A 26,138-nucleotide genomic window follows, 5' to 3' on the forward strand; every position below is an offset into this window, starting at 1 on the left:
TATAATATAAAAAATATCACTTTAAGGTAAATGGGTCTTTTGTTCTTTAATCATTGAAAGTAACACAAAGAAAGTAAAAAGGTTGTCACAAGATATAGAAGAAAGATAATGACAACATGGGATACTAGAAAGAAATCAGGAGACACACACACAAAGAGAGAGAGAGAGAGAGAGAGGGAGGGAGGGAGGGAGGGAGGGAGGGAGGGAGGGAGGGAGAGAGAGAGAGAGAGAGAGAAAGAGACTTGAATTGGCACTTGATAAAAGACAGAATACAAGTGTCCTAAAACTCAACATCATTCAAGCTTATTGGCAAACAAGGAACTCCAAAAAAGTATCACAGTGACAGGCTACAACTGTTAGTATTTCAGCAAAAGGAAGGGCTGAAAATACTAGTTAATTCTCTGTGTGTTGACACCCAGTGATGTCATGGCTGCTGTACTATGTGCCCAGATCTTTAAAAGCCTTTAGCTGTATATAGTTGATCCCAAATTACATTTCTGCAAATATACAATAGAGAAAAGTATCTGTGATAATAGTTTTTAAAAGGTGTGTGTAAAAGATTGTAATGTGGTATTACAGCTGCCATCTTCCCAATGCCTAGGTAATAAGTAATTGTGATATCATTGTACACTGAAACAACACAAAACATCAAAAAGGAAGAGAAAAACTCAAGAGTCTCATGCAACTGTGTTCTTGAATCAGTATTCAGTCAAACTACTAACACATGAGACAATTCAAACCACAAATTTAATACCAGAATTGACAGAGGTCGAATTGAACTGTTAATTTAAGGTTCTGTTCTGATTTTAAAAATGCAAGAAAATTCTTACAAAAAATTCTTAATTCAAAGACAGTCTTCTCCTGTTGGAGATTATTTAAACATTTTTGTACTGGCAGACTCAGAAGCAGAGCCAAGCAGGGGTCGCCCATCACAGGTCTTGTTGGAGTCGCTCGTGTCTCTGATTTGTAATACAGCAGCCAACGCTCGCAGTCTTGACTGTACAATCTTCATATTTGTAACCCTTCCCTTCCTTCTCATCACATGATCTGCCTCTGAGAAAGGGCACCTATCTCACCACTGGGAACCGGAGCAACATATGGACAGGTCTTGTTGTTTTTGAATCTCAAAGAAATTGCTGTTTAAAAATAAAACAAAAGTTACTCTGGAAATCACCTTCAGGATACTTCAAACCTTTCTTTCAACTGGGAAGAAAAATAGATTCCTAAAGTAGATTTTTTCCCCTTGTCCTGTTTCACTGAGATCTTACACAAAATAAATATGGAAAGAAAAAATATTAAAAGCTGTGTGCTTCTTTTGTCTGCTAAAAAAATATCAAACGTCTCTGGGGCTTCTGTTCTCTCTCTCTCTCTCTCTCTCTCTCTCTCTCTCTCTCTCTCTCTCTCGTTTCTCCTGTCAAATTTTCTTTTAAAAAAATGTCTCATGAAAGTGAACAGGAGCATATATTCTGCTTCTGATTACTGAAAAAAAAAGAAAGAAAGAAATACCTACACTTTATGTGGTCCTTTTACAATTACATTGCCCATATGATTTCTTTGATGGTTGAGAAAAATAAATACATCCCAGTCCATACTCAGAGATGAGAAGATCATAATAGCATGGAATTGGACTTGATTTGATTTTAAATACTGTTCACGGGGCTTAGTAGTGAAAAGTTCCACCCATCAGCAGAACACAGCCTCTGCTCCTTGTACAAAGCATATACATGCTTGGTTGAAGCATTTTATCTTTTACTCTTCAACAAAATTAGAAGCTGTATTTGGATGTCTGCTTGCTTCTTTTTCCTACAGCTTTATTTAAATTTCTTTATAACCCTCCCTTTTTCCCCTTTCTCCTTTATTTCACATAAGAAGTGTCTGAAAAAGCAAATTCTGACAAAGCATAGATTAAATCATGTGTTTTTCTCTTTTTAAGTAAAAATACTATCCTTTAAAAGAAAACTTACTTTAATACTTTAATACATATGATTTTTGTCTCATAACATAATCCAGTTCTTGCTCAGAAAATTCATGATAGGAGAGGTTGTTCTAAAATTCACCCTTAATTTTGGCATTTCTTAATAAACACTATCTTGAGTATCTCTCTCTCTTTTTTAACCTCTTTCCTTTATGTTGCCCCCAATAAGACTAAATCCAGACCTCCCACATGCCAGACAAGCAATTTATCCTGGCATACATCCCTAACCCAGTTTTGTATTCCCCCCACTTTGGGGAAACACTCATACTTGGCAGGAGGCATGCCACTAGGATGAGAGCAGTAGATGCCATTCACTGTGGGTAAGAGTCTCCTTGATCACTTTTCCTGAGAAGGGAAGCACTGTGTGTTGTCTTTAATAAAAGATTGTTTCACTAGGTAGGTGTGTTTTCATTTATGTGCATACATTATTTCCACTAAATAGTGAACAATATATTATGCTGCATCTTTACCTATATAAATCGTTTACAGACAGTATTGCAAGTATTTGCTACGATTTAGTCATGAAGATTAAACTAATTAAATTAGCTTGTGTACAAAGCTATGTACAAAGCATAGATCTAAGGTTCAAACTCAAAGGGGATACAAAAACATATCGGGAAACACATCATGTCTTAAGGACTGTGGAAATCAGTTTGTTAGTTCCAAATGAAATGTAGTCTGATATTCACGTGAAATGGGGGTTAGAGTGTCTCTATTTTATTGACAGGAAGAGTAAAGGAAGTTCTATTATCTTATAACAATAAGAAAAATTGTCCAAAAATTATATGACATAGTATATAATTTTAAATACATTTGGAATGATTGCAATTGAAGTGCTCCAATTATGTTTTCAAAACTATTAAACAATGATGCACCTTCTGAGTTTACTGTAGATAACACAGTAACTGCGAAACAGTTTTACCATTAAACTGTTATCTTGTATAATATACCATGCATTTGCACCCCCTAAAAAAACAATAAAACAAAAAACCATGAGTATGAGGTCCTGTTGAAAGAGCTGAGTTTGTCTTAATATATTTTTCAAAAATAAGTTAGTTTACCATATGATATTACAGAAATTTAAAAGTTTCTGTAAAGAAACAAGTGTGTGGACTGTCCATGGCTTTATGCCATTCAAGACCACACACGGGAGTATATGTCTTTGTCTGCTGTGACATGCACACATAGTATGTTACACTATTTATGATAAAATGTCTAATGTTTGGAAAGTAAAGTGAAACTGAAAATCTATACATGTGGGAATTTTTGCAGATTTCTCCCTGAATGGAAGGGGAATACTATAAACACCATTAGCAATATTTCAAAAATCCCAGAAGAAAATGTTAAATTTTATAAAAATCATAAAAAGCATTAAGAATCCTCCACAACAATATCTGAGAAAATTCTACAAAAGACAGTAGCACTTAGAAACCAAAAGAGTTCTAACCACTATTTTCCCATTATTTTACATCATTATTTAAAGCAAGTAAAATACCATACATTTTATGCTCCTTGTCTTTCAAAGTAGGATGTGGAGTGGATGATTTCTATGACAACCTCTCTTCTCATAGTCTAGGCTTCCAATTGCATTCTGGAATGAACTCAACAGTCTCTAGAGCAGTGGAAGAGCTAATGCCTAAAGATGTTATGACCTTTATTAATGATGTTCCCATAAACCTGAGAGTGCCAGAGCTTTAAGGCACTGGAGTGAATGGCTTCCTCTTCACTGTGTGACTCATTCCTCATTTCACACAGGGCTCTGCTGAAGCCCACATCAGAATGGTCATTTCTAATCTCTTTGTCTAACTACCCACTCCATCATTCTCTGTGCATTACTGTACTTCACTCTTCTCTTAAGAGCTACCGGCCACCGCATATTCAATAAATCACATTGCAGATTTTTGTAAGTTTTCCATAGCCATTGACATGGATGGCATAGTGACAGCAACTTTGTTTTTCTTGGTTCTAATTTTTAGCCCATTATGGTGGGTGAAATAAAAGACTCGCCAGCATGTAAGGTGGAAATAGATGTTTCTTCTTTGAGTTACTGAGGCTTTCAACAACAAGTAAACCATTAGGCTGGATCAATGAGGTCAGATTATACTTTAGGGAAGGAAAGCAAAGATGAGTGATGAGTTGGGGTCCCACCTTTAGAAAGAGTGATCTAATATTCCAGGGCAGCGCTGGAAACCTTCTATAATGACAGAAATTTCTAGACCAGCACTGTCCAAGTGGATAATCATGAGCCATATGTGGTTTTTGTGGATATGAAACTCTTGTCCCATACCTTAAGAGTCTGCTCCCATTGTAATTTAAATAGCTGTATTTGGTTAGTGACTGTTGTTGCAAACTGTCCCAAAGGAATGTGAAAATTACCGTAAAAATAATGGGGGATTTCACAGTAGAAAAAACGCGATAACATGAAAAATGATATTGAAAGTAGCCCCAGAATAAGCTGAACCAGGGAGAAATTGTAAATAAGGGGGATCCAACAAGACAATAAACCAAAGACGTGAATTCAGGCAATGTCAGCTCGGGTGATGGGAAAGAGAGGAAGGAGGGCACATTAAGAACCAAACTTAACAGAATTTTAAAAATGTTATAAAATAAGTATGTTCTATCTCAGTTTTGTAGAAAGCCACCTGGTCAAGTAAACATATATGGGAGGGAATACATTTTTATTCTGAGTTCACTCAGAAACAGTAAGACCCTATTTATTACAACACAGGCGACAGTTCTCTGACATTGGCAACTCTTTTTATGTGGTTGGCAGGTTTCAATGAGTCTGGGCATGAATAAACTCTGGCTACACCACCAGACAGAAAGCTCATGAACATCCGCCTTTAAAGATGAGGAAGAAAAATAACTGTCAGATATAAAAAAGTCAAAGAGTGATTTAATATCTAACCAACAAGGAAAGTTGGACACACTGCCCCCTCCCCCCAAACTATTAAAGTCTTAATACAACAAAGTAATATAATGGACAATTAGAATTTAGAAGCAAATAAAATTCATTGGCATATCAAGGCTTTTTTTTTCATTTGTACTTTAAAGAGAGAGGAAATATATACTATATTTATGCTCTATAATAAGCACATTAAAGCCAAACGTGCAGTTATAGATCCCATGAGAGAGCTTTTACAGCCTATGCTTTGTAGAAAAGTGTCTATACTTTAAGCAGTTAAACTCTGTTTGGACATCTACTAATGATTACAAAAGGAGATGGCACCAAAGAGACTCAAGCCAAATTGAAAAGCAAGATTTTTTAAATTAATGCCGTCTTTGGGAATTATTTATGTATATAATGCATTCTAGTTAAAAATCATTTCTTTCTCCCACCTTGTGGCCATTGTACTTCAAGTTCTTTTCATTTGTTTTATTTCTGTTTTTGCCTTGTTACCCACTGGGTTTGAGCAAGGGCAATCTTGTAGTACAGTGGTCTAAATGAGAATATCCTCCATAGGATATTGGGCGCCAAGTGGTGGTGCTGTTTGGGGAGGATTACTGGGTGCATCCTTGCTAAAAGAAGTACATCACTTAGCCGGGCAGTGGTGGCGCACGCTTTTAATCCCACCACTCGGGAGGCAGAGGCAGGCGGATCTCTGTGAGTTCGAGGCCAGCCTGGTCTCCATAAGCGAGTTCAAGGAAAGGCGCAAAGCTACACAGAGAAACCCTGTCTCGAAAAACCAAAAAAAAAAAAAAAAAAGAAGTACATCACTGAGAGTAGGCATATTCTCTGGTGAGTCAGCATTCTCTGCTACATCCTTAAGGCTCAAGACAGGAGCCCACAGCTTTCTGCTCCTGCCACCATGAATGTGGCTTGCTATTATGATTCCCCACCTTGGGGGACTCTTAGACTCTGGAATAACCCCAAACAGACTCCTTCTGACATGTAAGTTGCTTTAGCCAAAGTATTTTATCACAGCAACAGAAAAGCAATTAATATACTTTGACTGAAGTGTGAAGCTATACCCTGGAACATGAATATTCACCAGTGGCCACATCACTGGAGACAATGACTTCTACTCTTGCAGCAGCCCTCAGCTGCCATTAACTACCCCAGGCAGGCCTTGTCGTGGCTCCATAAGCCTCTTTCTCAACTATTGCTGGTTTACTCACTAGTCTCTTCAGGCCCAACGGAGGTAATCACAGATCTTGTGGGTTCATGAGTGCAGTGATTTTTCTAGCTCCAAAAGCCAGCCTGAAAAACATGCTTTTAAAGAACTTCCCAGAATCCAGTAGAATTGTATGGATTTATTTGGATTTCCATATGTATCAATTAAGAAAGTATTTTATGGGAGTAAATGTGGTCTATGATTTCAAATATAGGCATGACTAAAAATTCCGCAAATAGGAAATAATTTTAATAAAAGCAACCATAGGTAGAGGCATGTATATAAGATGATTTATTACTTAATGGTTCATATCAGTCAGACAAGTTGTCTTATTTTGAACAACAAAAAATTTACTATGGTATTCATTATGATACTGAATTATAATTTATAAGGAAATACTTAAGGACTAATTTTTTAATAATTTTATGTGGTAGGATCACTTTATTATAATTAACTCATAAATAAAAACCATTGCACATCCAGATTAAGGTTCCCAAATACTGGCCTGTTCCCAAACTTATGAATCTCAGTGAATTTTTACATAGTTAGAATGGCCTTTCTGAAGGTATGGAGCTTTGTTTAGGGCTTTACACTTTTTCTATCTGTTAAATTTTATGTACTTATCCACCACAATCAAAGAAAAAAATCTATGACAGAGTTGAAACCAGAAACACAACAATAAAAACAGTTTTGTAACCTCTTTTATGAGTCACCTATCCTTTTCCATATTGTCTTTCCTTATAAATAATATGACCTTCCCCTGGTATCCTTTCTAAATGATACACTATCACCTAATAACATTTGTTTACACAATGCATGTCTATATTATAAGGGTAGGACCCTACAATACCGTGATTGAGAGAGAATATGTGGGTTTCTCTCTCTCTCTCTCTCTCTCTCTCTCTCTCTCTCTCTCTCTCTCTCTCTCTCTCTCTCTCTCTTTGAGTCTGGGTGACTCAATTTCTGAGTCCATCAAAAAATCAGCTAAACAATAAATTATCTGTAGACTTATCTTTTCGTTGTTCTTTTGAGTGTTTTTGTTTGTTGTTTGTTTATGTGAAATAGAGTTTCACTATGTGGCCCTGGATGACCTGAAACTTGAGTTGTACACTGGGCTAGACTTTAACTCACAGAGCTCTGTCTGCCTCTGCTTCCAGAATCCTGGAGTTACTGATATGTGACACCACTCCCTATAAGCCTATATTAAAAGGCAAATGGAGATTAGAAAATCTCAGATTTTGTGCATAGTAATACAAGATATTGTATTAATATAGTAGATAATGGATTTTAAAATAGTTTTTATCACCAACTGTATATCTTCTTTGAGATCAGTCCATTTTTGTTTGTTTTTGGTTTTTGCTTTGTTTTATTTTGCTTGTTTGTTTATTTGTACTTCTCATTGCAGAACCTCAAAGATTCCTATGCACTCTATAACTAGTCTACAGCTAGTAGAAGAATCTGGAGCACTGAGTCAGCTTTGAAACACTAGCTTCTAAGAGAAAAGGTTATAATTTGCACATTACTAACATATAAATTGGTCTGCAGTGTTTTGAAGTAATAAAATTTGTGTGCTTTCAAACTGCATTAACCAGACATAAATATAAAGTTATAAATTTTCAGAAAAGGCAACCCTAGTAAATAACATTGAAAACAAATGGTAAGTGAAATTCACTACTTTAATCTTTATTCATGAAAGTGTTTTTCTCAGTCCACTCATATAATATCTGTGGTAAGAAACAAGCAAGGAAGAAACGAAATCTCTGAGAGTAAGCTTTCTGTCCCTGTGACAAGTGCCTGAGGTCATTCACATAAAGAGAGGGCACCTTTATTTTGGTTCATAGTTTCAACTGAGTCAGCTAATGGTCAATTATTTCCACCACTTTGAGCTATGTTGAAGGAGAGCATTACGGTGGAGTATAACTTGTGGAGCAATGTTGCCAATCTCACAAAGAGTAGGGTACAGGAGAGCAAGGGAGGAACTCATGCCCTCCAGTTCCCTTCTAGGGTACACCACCAGTGACCTGACTTCCTCCTATGAGCTTTTCTATGTCCAAAGATTCAGCTGCCTCCTGGTGTCAGTAGGCTGTTAGACATGGCTCCAACATATGGTATTTAGAGGACATTTATAATACAAACCACAACAGAAATCTGGTCTCAGCAAGCTGCCCTCAAAACACTCTCTGTACTATTCCCACAAAGTCCTCAAGGGGGTGAAAATGAAATATATTCAATTAGCACATAAGGCAAGAAGGATGACTTTGAAAGGTTTAAAAAGGTAAATAATTCTATTTGAATCTGGATTAGAAAAGAGATGTTCACAGTGAGAAATCCAGATGCAGCTTAAATTAGAGCAGGGCTCTTTCATTTATTTTTAAAGTGATGATATCATTTGAAATAAGTGAATCTGCCAGTCTAAAACTTGAAATTGCATTTAAGGGGACACATCAAAAGAAAGTTGGATAGAATGAGACTTCAGTTTATGTCTTGGCTCCTTCTCCCAGCTTGCCTTGAATATGTGTTTTAAAGTCTTGAAGTCTCACAATCTTCATTAATAAAATTGTCACAGTTACATGTATATATAAATTTCACCAGATAACTTGCTGAATATTATATGTAAAGTATTTAATAAATAATAAATCTTCCTTGAAGTCAGATATTTGCGTACCTTGATGCACTGAGACCATCAATGAAGTATGCTTTGGATATCCTTTATTTCAAATTCTTTTCATACAGAATCAGCTTGAAAGCTAAGCTACTGTATCCATATTTGCCTGGTAGGACATGACCCCAACACAGACAAGCAGAGAAAATGGAAATGAGAAAAGCAATACCCTCAGACTAATCTAGAGGGCGCATAGAAGAATGCTGTGGCCTAATCTAAATAAAGAAAACTTGATCACAGAACACATACTGTAGCATTCTTTTGCTAAAAGAGCATGCCAGTCAATGAAGTTAAGCTGGTAACTGATGCACAAGAGAAGGATTACCAAAACAAGCAAGCAAACAAAGCATTAGTAGAAAGGAAGTACAAAAAGTATTAAACATGATGGGAAAACAAGATTAAAAGTTAGTGCTTTAAAACAAATACTGGTTTGGGTTCATACTACAAAAATTAGCTAAGATTGGGGCTGGAGAGTGGTAATGAGCACTTGCTGTTCTTACAGAGGACCAGGATTCAATTTCCAGCATCCTCACAGTGGCTCACAACTGTATATAACTCTAGTCCCAAGAGATCTAACATCCTCTTCTGGCCGTAGTTATACATGTGGTACATAGATGGACATAAATAAATGGAAGACAACTATAAACATTAAATTAAAATAAACCAATCTTTAAAGAGAGAGCAAAGAGCATCACTACAGGAGAGGAAATGTTCTCCATATACGCAATTGAGAATATATCCCTAATCAGAAAACAGCAAAAGAAACAGTAAATTTGAAACTGAAAATAATTATTTGAACTGGAAGTATATAAAAGGACAAACAATAAAAGTATGAAAAATACTTTGTTCAAGAGTTCTTTAGGGGAATCGTGGTATTAAAAGTTATGAGTCCTCTCTTTTCTCTAGAAATGCAAATGGAAAAAAGGAAAGGCAAAAATTTAAAAAGGAAGATAATGACATGAAAGGGTTAGAAAGGAAGGAAAGAAAGGGAAGGGAAGGGGAGGGGAAGTTTTGTTTTTTGTTTTTTTTTTTCAAGACAGGGTTTCTCTTTGTAGCTTTGCGCCTTTCCTGGAACTCACTTGGTAGCCCAGGCTGGCCTCGAACTCACAGAGATCCTCCTGGCTCTGCCTCCCAAGTGCTGGGATTAAAGGCGTGCGCCACCACCGCCCAGCTTTGGGAGGGGAAGTTTTAAATGAAAAAAAAGGAGAAAATTTAAAAAACAAAACAGGAGATAAAATGAAAGGAAATGGAGGAAAAGAAAGATCACAAATTTAACTGATATTTAGTAAGACTTAAATGAAAATAGCCATGGTGTCTGATGGCACACTTATGAGATAAGCAGAAAACTGGAGTTTCAGCTGAGAGCATGCCCTGTAAGCATAGGAGAGCAATGGGAATTCTCAGGTGTTACTAATGAGATGAGTATTAAGTCTATACTTGCAAAACTATTTGTTATTGTCTACCAAGATTATACCTCATAAAAAAGTGCACAGTTATGGCAAAATAGACACATAAAATTATTATGAAATCTGTGTGCTAGCCTCGAACAGAAAATGTATACCTAGTTTGAGAACAAAATTAATTAGCCAGAACTGCCCTTGGTGCCTTGATGATACATATGATTCTTACAATGCTAACTACAAAGGAACATGACCCAAAATAAAGTCTAATTTAATATTGTTTTGTGTATATAAAATTCAAGATGTGAAAGACTGTGTTATTTATATGAATAGCAATATTTTAAGAGCAAGGAGGGAATTGCTATAAAATCCAGTAAAGGTAGAAGTCTACAGAAGAAACTCTTTTACTAAGGTGGACCTTGAGTCTAATTGTTCAGTTGTTAGTCTGATATAGGAGGATTAGAGAAAATTAGGGCTAAGCCCGTCTTTCATAAATGACAGCCTGGGAAAACAAAAACAAAAACAAACAAACAAACAACCCCCCCCCAAGACCTAGGGTACAGGAATCTAAATACTAGTCATGGGAATGGATTTCAAATCAGAGTTTTTCTTCATTGAGACAAACTTGATTGGGACTGAAGCTACCTATGTCTAACTAAGTACCTTAATCTGTACAGTCACATCACCCAATGTAGCAGAATGTTGGTTCTTGTTCTATGTAGTTGCATAAGAATGCATTAGTAGTATTGCACTGTGTATTTAGCTACTTGCTAAAGTTATTGTCTGAGTTTTGGGTATCACTAATGATTGTGAAAATATTGATAATATTGCCAATAGCACAAAATACCCCAGGTAAATCTATGAAAGTCAGTAAGAATTCTTTTATGTAACCTTATACTTCTGTAATCTTTAAATGTGAGAACTTATTACTGAACTGAAGATATGCAAGTAGAAGGTGAGTTAAAACTATTTAGTAGTAGTGCTACTGACTATATTATACTACAAATGAGAAAGAAACAATATACAATAAAGCAGCCTTAATGGGTTCAGGTGTATCTCTGATTCTTTTGCCTGCTCTTGAGGCTCTTTTCCTCCTCTTAGGTTGCCTTGTCCAGCCTCAAAATGAGGGGGTTTGCCTTGCCTTATTATATCTTTTTTGTCTTGTTTTGCTGTTGTCTCTTAAAGCACTGCTTCTTTCTGAAAGGAAATAAAGGGGGGTGGACCTGGGGGAGGAGAGGTGGGGGACAAGGAGGTGGAGGGAGGGGAAACTATGTTTGGGATGTATTGTATGAGAGAAGAATCTGTTTCCAATGTAAAAAAAAAAGAAAGAAAAGTCTATATTGGCATTATTATTTGATATACAGATTGTGGGAAGGATAAGTTCAAGGAAGACAGAGTTAAATATGGCTTCTGACAAGATAAATTGTAGTTTCATTTTTTAGAATTAAATAGCAGTTTGTAATACAAGACTAGAATTCATAAAGGATATCTGGCCAAATCTATGTAAGCAATGAGATTATTAGCCTAGCTATACTGAACAGAAATACCCTTGGAGTGTTGAAACAAGAGAGAAATCTATTTCCTGCTAATGAAAGAAACCTGTAGGTAAGTGATGTAGGTTCATATAAGCTCTGCCATATCACTAAGGATCTGCTCAGAAATCCTTTTTGCCATCATGAGATGTGGCACTCCTTCAACAAGGTCTCAAATCTGTTCTGTAAAATGTGTCATTATAACTGTTCTCAGTAGGAAAGTGAAGGAAGAAAACAATCACAGTCCTTAACTTTTAAAGAGAATTCACCAGCCTCTAATATAATCTGTTTACCTCTCTTTGGCAATGATTTTAGCTGTATCCCATAAAGTGACAAATGAGCCTTGGAAATGCCGTCTTTTTTCTTTGTGGTAGCATGCAAAGCTAAAAATCAACATTCTGTTCTAAGATATAAAATAAGGAAATGGAAATAGAGTATGTACTTGTGAGTTAGAAGTTAAGTCACTGACAAGTAATTGCATTTTGAAGCGTGGATACAAATGAAACAGAACAGGTGTGTTATAAACCTTGGTTTTAAATTGGAATTTTGGGGTGACCAGTGTATGCAGGTGAGGAACCAAAAGGATATAGCAATTACTCCAAGGAATTTGGGTAAAAGATGAGAAGGACAGCAGCTTTGGTGCCTCTGGATTGTGGGAAAGGGAGGTGAACTCACAGAGTAGTAAAAGATGGTGAGCATGTTGAGGCAGAAAATCGATCAACATTTGTTAATGCACCTTGCGTTTCTGGTAGGGCAAGGCTTACACAAAGATGAAGCTCTTAAGGCTAGGCAACTGAAGCTCAAAAGAGCTGCACTCCAGCACGGCATTACAGGTTACACACTTGTGCAAATTCAAAGTGGACTCTGGGAAGTCTAATGAGCATTTTTGTTTGTTTGTTTTCTATACAATAATTCTTCAAATTATTTCTACCCCTAAGTCTCATATGATGTGACTAGGAGGGACTGGATCTAGTGAACAATGGTGGCTGCTACTTATTAGTTTTCTTCCACCAAAGGACTGGTCAACATTTGGCTTCACAACATGGCTGGTTATTCCACTCTGTGTTGCCTCTCCCTAGAAACCTAATCTAATTTAGAAGATTTAAAGGAGAAAGACTCATTCTTTAAAAAGTAATTAAAAGCTGGATGCTTTTTATTCACTTGTTTTTAAATGGAGATCTGCCTTTCAGAAAAATACTTAGCTAAAGTAGTTAACACTCAGCCCAGTAAACACCAGTTGCCTCTTTGAGGTCTGTCTGAAACCAGTTTTGTCCCAGGCGAATTAGTAAGGGTAAACCACTGGTGGCCTGCATTCTGAGCTCTTCACTGGTGTCAACATGTTACATCCGTATTCTCAGTGAGATATGTTTTCATACAGGAATATTTCTTTACTATAAAATATGTGCACTTGTTTTCATTTTGTAACAAAAATGGGATTGATATGAACCCAGGCTCAAATATGAATATAATAGCTTCAAAAATATTAATTATGCATAAGCATATAGTATAGAATTTTTTGGTGAGCTACTTTGGAGTTAAAAAAAAAAGACTCAACCAAAGAGAAATGCAAATGAGTAAGAAAAACCTCTGATTAGATTAGCTTAAGGCAAGCTCTCTCACACTCCACACAACCAAGGATTCTTCTGAGGATACAAATAGGTTAATTAAATAGGTAACACTGTGCTTCTTAATTACTCTCATTTCTCCCAAAAAAACTATTATATGAAATTTAACAATCTTTCTACAGAAAATAAGACACATACTTCCAACTTTATGTGATTAAGTTAAGCTAGAATTATAACATTTATAAGTAAATATGTATACAATAATTTCAAATAGAAAGTGTAAATGGATGTAAGAACAATTTAAACATGATTCTTCAAAGATTTTGAAGGATTAAAGTTTATTCATTCATTGTACTGTATCTCTATGAATAATAAAACATTGTTTATTGTAAAATGACTGGGGCCAACATGAAGAATACAGAGGTAAAAGTGCTTGCTGCTCAAGACCTTAGTTCCTTCCCTAGAGTGCATGGAAAAAACAATCAATCTTCATTCTATGACTTCCACATTCACAATACATGGCATGTAAGCATATGACTGCACACATACACATACACCAAACATACACACAACATGCACACAAACTTACAATTCACACACATAGCATGCACACACACCACATCTTGCACACATATACACACCATGTATACAAATACAATGCACACACCCATTATGCACAGAAACACACACATCATGTGCACATACAAATAATACACATGCCATCCACATATGCAAATACACAGACACACACACACACCATGCACACACATACACCATGCACACAAACACCATGCACACACATACAACATGCAGGGTCACATACAATGCACTCACACACAAACACACATCACACACATACAACATGCAGGCTCACATACAATGCACTCACACACAAACACACATCAATGCACACACACACAACCTTTGCATACACACACATTAATCATAATTTTAAAAACAGATAGGTGATACTTTGTAAGGCATATATGGGGTTGCATCCTAGAAACAAGTCATCATATTAAAAAACAGATTTTCAGCAAATAAGATAATGGCAAAGTTGTAAGTTTGATATTACATGGATATATTTCTTTTTAGGAAAAAATCAGAGCATATATTTTGATCATGTTTTTCCCACTTCCAGTTCCTCCCAGACAGTCCCCATCTCCCTCCGCACCCAAAGTTATGTTTATTTCTCTCTCCTTTTCAAAAACAAACAAAAACATCAAGAAATATGCACACACACACAAGTCAAAAAGAAAAAAAACTTTCAGAAATGGAAAACAAAACATTTGAACAATAAGACAAAAACACCCATGCAAATCAAAAATGGCCAAAAGTCTATAAAAATATCCTGAGATTTTTGTGTTGGACAATTACTTTTCAGCATGGAAACTACCATGAAATGTGATTTTTTTTAAAAAAAAAGATTCAATACCAGATGATCACACCTGAAAACATACAAATGAGTAACATTATACAGATTGAGCATGATACACACACACACACACACACACACACACACACACACACACACACACACACCACAGGTGTATATGTATATACATAGGTATATACTACTATATGTGTGTGTGTGTGTGTGTGTGGTGTGTTTGTGTGTATGGTATGTGTGTACATATAACAGCAATTAATGAAAAGAGACCATGAATTTGCAAAAGAGCAAAGAAGGGTTTATGGAAGTGTTTGAAGGAAAGAAAGAGGAGAAATGATGTAATTATATTATAATCTCAAAAATTAAAACAAAGATTAAGTACAACCTCTAATGATAAATCTAGCACAGTCAAGGAGAAAAGTAATTGAGGTAATCCTTCTTTACAAATAATTGTAAAATAATTAAGGATTTCTAAATGTACTGAAATCATGACTATTAATGGACGCCCTTACTATGCATGTATAAATGGAGATTGGTGTTTTGAAATCATTCTGAAATATATAAAAATATTTGTACCCTATATAAAAGGGACAAGCAACAAGATGTAAATCCTTCCTACATCAGTCTCACAGCATAGTCATGACATTACCAGTGTAGCATGCAGATGAATCACATGTCGCTATATTTCTTTCCATGCCCTCACTAACATCCATCTTTCTGCTGTTAATTTTTATGCCATTATAAACCAGGAATTCCTATATGTGTGTATTCATGCTGACACTAGAACCATTTTATTTTTCCTAAGAGAGCCTTTCAATTATCAAGACATGCTCTTACTATGTGGCACAGATTTGGAATTTGTCTGTTTAGAACATTTATTTATTAATCAAGAAAAGATTATCTGTAAACAGCACAATGACTTAGGTAGACAGGTGTTTATTCCATAGTGCGTGCATATGTGTATGTATGTGTGTGTGTGTGTGTGTGTGTGTGTGTGTGTATGTGTGTGGGTTTGTGTTAAAAATGCATAAGATTAGTAAGCAAATAAATTAGCTTAGGTAACAAGCACACTGGTAAAATGTTGATATTTCAGCAAAACAAAATTTTATTGAACAGGGCAAAGAGGAGTGAGTTTTTTGTGATTACAGATTTTGGGTGCACAGACCTTGGCTTCTTCTAAGACTACCACTTACTTATTACAGAGTTAACTGAAACAAGAGAAACCTTACCAAGCATATACAGGGAGCACTCCTATCACACAGCCTGTTCTAGAAGTGCCCATCATGTCAACATGTGGCCACGTCTTTAAGTCTTTTTATTCCCAGTAGACTGAAAATCAGATTTTGGCAAGAGACAATCAATGCCACTTAGAGTGGGGATAATGGCACTGCTCACTGCCAGTTCTCCATGAAATTCATTTGATCAAACAATAACTAGATTCTTCTTATCTTTTAATTCCTTTACTTTTAACTCATTGTCTGATAGCTCCCCATGGATAGTAAGTGTTTTGTTAAAGTAAACATGGAAGCACTGAAAGATCCCTGCTAGGCACTCAACTCCCTAAATCAATGTTTTGCCTCCCCAGATGCATTCTTAAAAACCACCTTATGTTTTTGCTAAAAATAAAAGTATGCTAAAAAAAAATTGAAAGCCTATTCTATATCCAGACAGTCCTATTTTTTTCTTTTAAAAAGCCATTTTGTTATCAGAATGATATGGTTATTCCCATGGTTCTCCCATAATTTCTATGTTTGGGGCAAAATGTCTGGTGGGAGAACATTCAATTTACTGTCTAATGAGAAATCAACCTTAAAGAAACTCATGGAGGAAATACTAAAACAAACAAACAACAACAAAAAGCCAGTACCATATCTGTCTCCTAATGTATGTTTTTCTCTTTTCAGTAGAAATCATTGTTTACTTGTTTTTCTCTAAACCGCATCTTCATGTTGGTCACCTTCAGAAATGTAGAAGTCCTTAACTTTTAAATCTCTCTCTCTCTGTCTCTCTCTCTCTGCCTCTGTCTCTCTCTTTCTGTTTGTATTTGTGAGTGTATGTGTGTGTGTTTGAGTGTATGTGTGTGAGTGTATGTGTGTGCACGTGCTGTGGAATAATCCTTTTGTACACTGTCAAGATTTGTCACTTGGATTGGTTTAATAATAAGCTCATTGCCCAGCAGCCATGCAGGAATTATAGGTGAGATGATCAGATTAGGACAATGATGGGAGGAAGGGTGGAGTTGGAGATGCCAGCCAGCTGCAGAGGAAGCAGCACATGTAGGAATTGAGGTAATAAGCCATGAGATATGTGGCAAATACAGATAAGAAATATGGGTTAATTTAAATGTTAAGAGTTGGCTAGTAACAAGCCTGAGCTATCTGCTGATCATTTATAATTTATATTAATTGTCTGAGTCAGTTATTTGGGAAGCAGCTGCTGGTTATTTGGGAGCAGCAGGTCAGGACAGGAAAACTCCGCCTACATGTGTGTATGTATGTGTGTGTATATGTGTATTAGTGTGTGTGTATATGTGTATGTATGTGTATATGTGTATGTATATGTATGTGTATATGTGTGCTAGTGTGTGTACATGTGTGTGCATATGTGTGAGTGTGTATGTGGTGTGTGTGTATGTTCGGGGGTACTTATCTGTACACGTGTGTTCATGGACTGAGAAGCTAGGAGAGGGCATCAGTTGTCCCTCTCTATCACCATGTGGCTACTCCTTTAGTGCAGATCTCTTTCTGAACCTGGGACCTGCATTTTATCAGCTGTGCCTGGAGCCAGCCATCCTCCTTCAGACTCTCTTGGAGTTGGTGTTACAGGTGTGTGCAGGATGTCTAGTTTGTAATATGGGATCTGAACGTCAGTCCTCACAATTGCTTTTTAGTATTTACCCATCTCTTTTGCACCAGAAGTACTTAATTTTATATTTATATATTCCTTTTACCTATATTTTCAGTACCTCACAGTACATTTTACCTTTTAGGAAACTATCTCATTTATTTAGTGAGCACACTTACTTTTTTCCCCCATCTGTTCAATCATACACTCACAAAGGCAAAGCATTGTTCATTAATGTATCAAGAACTTTGGCAATATTAAAAATATTGTATATGTATTTGCAGAAATAATAAATTTATCAGTCAAATGGCTTGCCATTATTTATTTCAAATTGAATTATAAGTTATAATTTTATTTTCCACAATATAGAAATATGTGTTCATAATTGTGAAGGTCTTGATGTCTGCATTACTATTACAGACTCATGGAGGTACCACCTAATGAGATGATATTTTCCCTAGGATATAACCACATATGCAAAATAACTCAGCTGTACTTGTATTACAGTGTCCTCATTTCCTTAATCCGCGCATGAGTAGAGGGAAAGATTGATGTCACAGCCTGCTATGTATAAATGCTTTTTAGAGTAACATGCAGTGAGAACGTGGTAACTTTGGGTATAATATCCATTTTCTATGTAAAGACTACCGCTCTTGCTGCTTAACTTAGGGATATCCCTCAAAGACAGGAGCAACCAAATCTTTGGCTGAGCGATATCTCCAACTCAAAGAGAGTTTGAGATGGTCTTCTGTTTTATCTAATTTTTCTGGTTTCACTTTACTTATAAATTGAACTTGACTCAATGTATGTGAACTTGGTTTATGTCTCTAAAAGCTGTTGGTGCAAAACACAGTTCTTATGTATATGGAGTAAGGATTTCTTCTTGAGCTAATAGGAGTGACTTAAAGAATATGGATCAGGATGTCTCAAACAACATGATCCAATGTGGAAATGGTTTAATTAAATTTTATACTTAACTAAACAAATGAAAGTTATATGTCAAGGCACTTTTCAAACATGTTAGGAGGATATCCGTTAACTGGGTCACAGCAAAGTAGGAAAATCTCTGCCAAGATTTCAGAAACCATCTGATGACATACCTACCTTTTGTGTTCGTGGTCTGAAACCAAAAGGATTCTGATGGTAATTCCAAGTACAGTAGATCAGAAGGAGAAGTGTTTAGTGAATACTATTAAGGGGAATAAAGATAGCCTAATATAATTAGGGCCCGGATCTGAAACTCTTCAACTTTTCACACTTAACAAAGTTCCAGTCGGCATTGTAGAATATTTAACACAGGTTCAAGGGTTAGTTGTTATTGTTCTGGGAATTGCTTTTCACAAAGACTACATTTACTTTAAAATCTAAACACTGAAGCATAGTCAAGACCTCTACATGCTGCAGAATTATAACACAGAATTTAAAAATAGTTCATTTTTAAAGTGCTCATGAAATACACAAATTTTTAGTGCCTCTAATGGCTATGGAAATAAGCAAAGCATAACTTAAGCAAGGATTCCCATTTGGAAATCTTTATAGTATGCCTATTATATATTAGAATTAATAAGGTTTATGTATTTGCCCACGATGATAAGCAAATGGCACAACTTGAAAGGCAGCATGCACAAAACATAATTCCAACAATATGCTGCATATCTCCAAAAGCTAGAAGGGGAACATGTTGCTATAAAAAAGGACAATTAATTGAGTAACTAGATGTTTTTAGCTCAACTTAGACATTAAAAATTCATGTCCTCACTTGATAGTCTATCAATACTTACAATTTTTATAATTTTAGGTATCACCTAAAATAAATTTAATCTGAGATACCATTTTATATCTGTCAGAATGGCCAAGATTAAAAATGCTAATGACAGTCTATATTGGAGAGGTTGTGGAGTATGGGGAACACTCCTCCACTGCTAGTGGGAGCACAAACTTGTACAGTCTCTTTGGAAATCAATATGGTGGCTTTTCAGGAAATTGGGAATCAATTTACCTCAAGACACAGCGATACCACTCTTGGACATATACCCAAAGGATGCTCAACCATACCATAAGGACACATGCTCAACTATGTTCATAGCAACATTATTCATAATAACCAGAATCTGGAAGCAACCTAGATGCCCCTCAACAGAATAATGGATAAAGAAAATGTGGTACATATACACAATGGAGTATTACTCAGTGAGAGAAAACAAAAACAAAAAAAGAATGGTATCATGAAATTTGCAGGCAAATGGATGGAACTAGAAAAATCATCTTGAGTGAGGTAACCCAGACCCAGAAAGACAAACATGGTATGTACTCCCTCATAAGTGGATATTAGATGTAAAGCAAAGGATAACCAGTCCCAGAGGAGCAAGGTAACAAGGAGGACTCTAAGAGGGACACATGGATCTCCCTTGGAAGAGGAAATAAATAAGATGTCCTGGGTAAACTGGAGGTGTGGGAGGGGGTGCGTCGTGGGGAGGGAATGAGGGGATGCGAACATGAGGGATTGGGATGGTTGAATTGGGGGCAAGATGAAGGAGGAGAGTAATAAATAAAGAGAAATCTTGATAGAGTGTGGTGAGCCACAGGAATATGAAATAGAAGTCCAGCTGTATGTCATAAGCTATACCTTGACAAGGCCAAGGGTCAGTCGAGTGGGAAGCCAATCAGCAAGGACTATTGGTGTTATGGAGCTTAATATTCAGTTATGCCTTGCTATGAATTCCTTGTGCTCATAATTCTCCTAAAATGTGTCTGTGTGTGAACCTCCTTTTCAAAACACCTGGATGGTCACTTAGAACCTTCTGCCGCTGAGCTCCAGGCCCCCTCTTTAGCATTTGTTTTGGGTTTCTGCCTCTTGCAAATACCCTCTTGAGCTACTTTCTAAGATAGAGTCAACCCCAAACTAAGTCTTAAGACAAGCAAGGAACAGACAGCTACCAGGCTATCTGTTAGAAGCCTGAAAAACCCCCCAACTTAGATAAAATCTGAGACTACGTGTCTCACAGGCCAAATGCCTACCAACTAGACAAACCAGCTTTGTTTCTTGTGCAAATCAAGGCCTCCTCTCTCTGTCTCTGTCTCCCCCCAACCCCAGAACCTCTTAGATGAAAGGGAGTTCCCCTCAGCAGGTGTTTCAAACTGTGATGCAGATTGACTAGTTATGAGTACTCTTCCCCCACCCGCCCTGTCAGGAAACTGGAGGCAGAGGGAAAAAGTGACAGTTTTAACTTTTAGTGACCTACAGACTTTCCCTACCCTCTCACCTGTAAGTCTATAGTTGATTGATTCGTAATGCCTTCACCTAACCACAATAAGGATATATTTCTAGCACACAAATTCCTTTTCTGATTTATTTCAGCTGCTAACTGACTCCACTCTTATCTCTCCCCTTTTGAGTTGCAAATAAAATTGCCAGGAAGCCTCTAGTGGGGGGACCCCTACAATCTTGTGCTGTATACAAAACATGAGGTGTTACTGTTTAGGATAGGATATAAACCACCACCACCCCTCCTCCCCCAACCCACCCCCTCCCTGGAGTAGGGGGTGAGAATTGAGGGAACTAAGAATTGAGGGAACTAGGAATGGAGGAAACTAAGGATTGAGGGAACTAAGAATTGAAGGGAATTAAGAGAATTGGAACTAGGGAAACCAAGAGAATTGGAACTAAGGGAATTTAGAGAAATCAGGAATTGGGGGAATTAAGAAATGAACAAATCTGAGAGAGCTGAACTAGTGATTGAATGATGGTGACTGACGAATAAACGAATTGAAGAAAGAGCTCTGAGCAACTGGATTCATTCCTGTGCTGATGGTAGCTAGCTTCTCTCCTGGGCCCTGAAATTGCATAAATTTAAGGCTGGATCCTTGAATATTATAGAAAAATAGGGGGGGCCGTTATGGGGTTAGGGAAAAAGCTAGTGCTAACAGAACCCCAAGGAAACAACAAGGATGATCCCAGCTAAGACTCCTAGCAATAGTTGAGAGGGTGGGTATCTGAACGGCCTTCCCCTGTAATCAGATTGGTGACTACCCTAACTGTCATCATAAAACCTTCATCCAGTACCGGATGGAAGCAGATGCAGTGATCTACAGCCAAGCACTGGGCCAAGCTCCAAGACTCCAGTTGAAGAGAGAGTGGAGGGATTATATGAGCAAGGGGCCATCAAGATCATGACAGGAAAACCCACAGAGACAGCTGACCTGAGCTTGTGGGAGCTCGTGCAGACTCTGGGTGGACAGCTAGGGAGCTGGCACAGGACCAACCTAGGCCCTCTGCATCTGGGTGACAGTTGCATAGCTTGGTCTTTGGTGGGGCCCCTAGCAGTGAGACCAGGACCTGTCTCTGATGCATGAGCTGGGTCTTAGGAACCTAGTCCTTACGGTGGGATGCCTTGTTCAGCCTTGTTGCAAGGGGAAGGATCTTGGTCCTTGGTATGCCATGCTCTGTGGATTCCCAAGGGAGACCTTACCTCATCTGAATGGAGAGGGAGAACGAGTGGATGAGGCAGTAGAAGGGAGGTTGGTGGGGGGGGGGGAGACGGGAGGAAAGGAGGGAGGGGAAACTGTGGTTTGGATGTAAAATAAAATAAAATAAAACAGCCGGGCGGTGGTGGCGCACGCCTTTAATCCCAGCACTCGGGAGGCAGAGCCAGGCGGATCTCTGTGAGTTCGAGGCCAGCCTGGGCTACCAAGTGAGTTCCAGGAAAGGCGCAAAGCTACACAGAGAAACCCTGTCTCGAAAAACCAAAAAAAAAAAATAATAATAATAAAATAAAATAAAACAATAAAAGTAGGGTGGAGGGGATACCTCAGTGGGTATGAATATGTGCTGGGCAAATATTAGGAACTCAATTCAGATGTCTAGCACCCATGTAAAAGTCTGGAAAGGCCAGTTCGCCTATAAGCCCAGAACTGTGAGGTAGTGACAGGTAGATCCCATAAATTTGCTGGCCACTTAATCTAGTGCATCAGTGAGCTCCAGGCCAGTGAGAGACCTTATCCAGGGGGAATAATGTGTATACTAACAATAGAACAACCAACATCCTCCTCTGGCCTCAGCACACACACATAGGGGTATGTATACACATACATACATCACATATGCATACTACACATACATGCATATATACTAACAACTGCTATGTACATGCCTCTAGTAACACACTACTTGTACATACATACATAATGAAAAAGCAAACAGATATCTATTTGAAAATCATAAGCCGAAAACGAGCTTAAAATTAAAAATTTAATTCATTGAATGTTAAAATAGAAAAACAAATTACAGAGAAGACAAATCACAAAACCAAAAAAAAAAAAACAAAAAACAAAAACCACTCATTTAAGAAAACACAAATTAAAAACAAAAATACTGCTTACTTATCAGAGATAATAGTATGCCATCCTGCGAGGAAAGTTCTCCCATCATCTTGTGAGCACAAAGAACTGGGATTAGGTGGATGGACCTCAGTGTATGGGAGAGTGAAGTGGGACATTTCATATTGTTCAGTATAGGGGGAAGAACTCAGGATCAGGATATATAATCCAACGTGCGTATCTGAATCTCACACAATCCTATGTTTCCTGTCCATCTGCCTCCCGTTCGCTTTCATGAGACCTTTGCACATGTTCTGTGATCTAGAAGGACACAGGCACCATGCACTCTTTCAATTGTTGATCTTAACCCTTGGGGATGCCACCCTGTAGCTTTCAGTCATTATCTCACAGTTATTCTGTGTCTTTACATTGTATAACTTTATTATTGTGAAGTTCTCAGCATGTGTGCTGGGACAGAGAGCAGAAAGTGTGTTCCTATCTTTTTTTTTTTTTAGAGGTAGCAGACTTCAGGATAATAAATCAGTAGGGACTGTGTTATTATAAATGACCAACCAAGTCACAGTTGATTGTAACTTTTAAACAGTGACCCAGACAGGATAAGAAACTGTCACTGATGATGTATGATTGCTTTAAATTCTCTTAGTATTAGGTCTGCTGACAGATGAGTATGTTTTTTCTGATATATGTATATTGACTTTCAAAAGTATTTAGTAAAGGCTCCTAAAAATGCTTCTTTCAGAAAAACTGATATTTAAAATATATCTCAGTAACACACACAAACTGTGTGTGGCCAATTTTTTTCTCTCTCTCTTTCTTTTTCTTATCTTTGTTCTTTTTTTTTTTTTTTTGATGAGTTAATGTTATAAGGCAAGATCTACAATAATAGTAAGTATACAGTTGCCAAGCAGGGCTGTGGTTGTAGATCAAAGTATATTCTTAGCTTATATGAAGTCCTGGGTTAAAACTCAAATCCAAGAGAAATAAGTAAAACAGTTAACCAATGGGGGAAAACTGTAACACATGCAATTTTGTTATGTACACTGCCACCTACAACTCACTGAACTATAGCACCGCCTTCTCACCTAGGAGCAGTTTCACAAATGCACCTGAACATAAGAACACTCCAAAGAGACAGGGTGAACAGCAGTCATTTAAGACACCACCACAATAAGCAGATGTTAAATGGCAAATGTTTACCATTTCTTATCTAATTCGTGAGTATTGAACTAAAAACCTTTTAAGACTTATTACATTCTTTTTTGACATGTCAAATTTGTCTTTATATTTATGGATTCAATTTGAGAACAAAGATATAAATTAAAGTGTTCTCACAGTTAGCAATCTAAAAGTCAAACCATATCTTAAGCTCCTTAGCATTCCCTTATTTTGAGCATAAAATATTACATTTGGTTGACTATTTATAATAACACAGTATCTACTGACTTACCATCTTGAAGCCTGATACCTTTGAGAATGTTTGGAGTAATCTTGTTGTGCTCTTCCTCTGACACACACCCCAAGAACCCTGTGTTTATGGTCAGCTAAACTCAAACTACAAATTTTGAGAAAGAAGGAAGGGGATTTTTTTTTGTAGTAAAAAAGAATCCAATTTCTAATTTCAGTGTTCTCATATTAGCATAGCTTGATTCTGCCATACTATTAAAATAATTATGATATATTTCTGATTCCCAACATGTTTATGATAATGCTAATGATGATAAAGATTAATGAAGTTCCCTAAGTAATCAAGTTTTACGTTTTGGCTTAAACATTGTCTTTATCTATAGCACTTATGACATGAACGTAATCGTATGTGTCTTAATCATAGATAAACATATTTTTATCAAATAAAGAATAAGCAACAGATCCCCAGGAAAATTCAGTTCTTGAGATTTCCAGTCAACAGACAACTTGGCCAAAACCACTCAGACATATCCAAAACATCAACCTCTGTTTCCCAGAGCTTCTCTCCATGGAGGCTGAGACTCCACTTACTGTTAACATCAATTTAACTCTAGCCTTTCAGGGACCCCAGCACCCATGAACATATGTGCAAGGAACTGACACATAACAAAGTTGTTCAACAAAAAAGAAATGAAATTGTGTTGGAAAAAAAGTTTTAAAAAACTAACAGTTTCACCCCACTCTTCTGTATCGAGGTCTAAAGGGACCTACTTTCAAGGGAGACTTCCAAATTGTGAGACTTCAGTTCCCTTTTCCAAATTTCCTTCAGTCTCCAAGGTTAGCAGCATCAACTGAGAGGGGTGATCCAGACGTGATTTCAGGGACAGCACTACTCTTCATTCAGTATCTCTAATCAGAAATGCCCATCATTTTTGCTGTAAGGATTTCATGTATTTTTGTAGTTTTGGTTGGGTTTGGGTTGGTTTCTCTTCTTTTTTCCAGAGTAGCTGTGAAAGACACAAGGTTAAGCCTGGGTTTAAGAAACATGCCTGAGATTTTATAATGTTTAATACTATAAACATTTACCTGTTCCATAGTTATAAAGTTTAATTGGTGGTCAAACCTATCTGGAATTCATTTGTTCATATTCTACTAAATAAAACTTAAGTCATTCTTTCCATAATATTCTGAAGTTCTCTACTAAAATCAACAAACTTGGACAAGTGGGAATATCTGAATTTGTGTAATTTATTATGTTTTACAGATCCATTTATACTTTATGGTTAAAATGTAGCATAAATGAGGTTTTTCCCCCAAAAGCATTTTAATATATGTGTTTATTTTTCACCTAAACATTTGCATTATTCTTATTTCCCAGACTATCTGCCAATGAACTTTCAGTGTTACTTTTTTTTTCAGGGTTACTTTTTTTTTTTCAAAACAGGCTTTCTCTGTGTAGCTTTGCGCCTTTCCTGGAATTCACTTGGTAGCCCAGGCTGGCCTCGAACTCACAGAGATCCGCTGGCTCTGCCTCTCGAGTGCTGGGATTAAAGGCGTGCGCCACCATCGCCCGGCTCAGGATTACTTTTTATCTTGAGAGCATAAACAATCATAGTTTAACTATAGAGATAAGAATAGTCAAGCTTCATGTGAGAGAGATGTCTCAGTAGTTAAGAACCCTGGCTGCTCTTTCAGTTGACTTGGGTTCAATTCACAGCACCTACAAAGTGGCTCAGAATTGTCTGTAACCTTCCAGAGGAAACAACACCCTCATACAGACATTCATGCAGAGAAAACACCAATGCACATGAAATTAAAAACAAATCAACCTTCATAATATCTAAATGATCAACTATATTGCTCTGGTGGTCATAAAATATAGATGCTGTCAGTGTTCATCCATACCAATAGGAC

The 26,138-nt window shown here is 37.0% G+C and overlaps 1 long non-coding RNA gene across 1 annotated transcript in view; it reads right to left on the reverse strand.

Annotated features, from left to right (window-relative positions):
• LOC121830091 (uncharacterized) overlaps positions 1–26,138 on the reverse strand; it is an 81,236-nt gene that overhangs the window by 45,521 nt on the left and 9,577 nt on the right. The window contains exon 2 of the long non-coding RNA XR_006073014.2: positions 24,996–25,231. This is a non-coding gene — a long non-coding RNA (uncharacterized LOC121830091). The remainder of the gene's footprint in view (positions 1–24,995; positions 25,232–26,138) is intronic.

The sequence above is a fragment of the Peromyscus maniculatus genome, chromosome 6, assembly GCF_049852395.1.
Source record: "Peromyscus maniculatus bairdii isolate BWxNUB_F1_BW_parent chromosome 6, HU_Pman_BW_mat_3.1, whole genome shotgun sequence".
In the NCBI taxonomy this organism is placed as follows: Eukaryota; Metazoa; Chordata; class Mammalia; order Rodentia; family Cricetidae; genus Peromyscus; species Peromyscus maniculatus.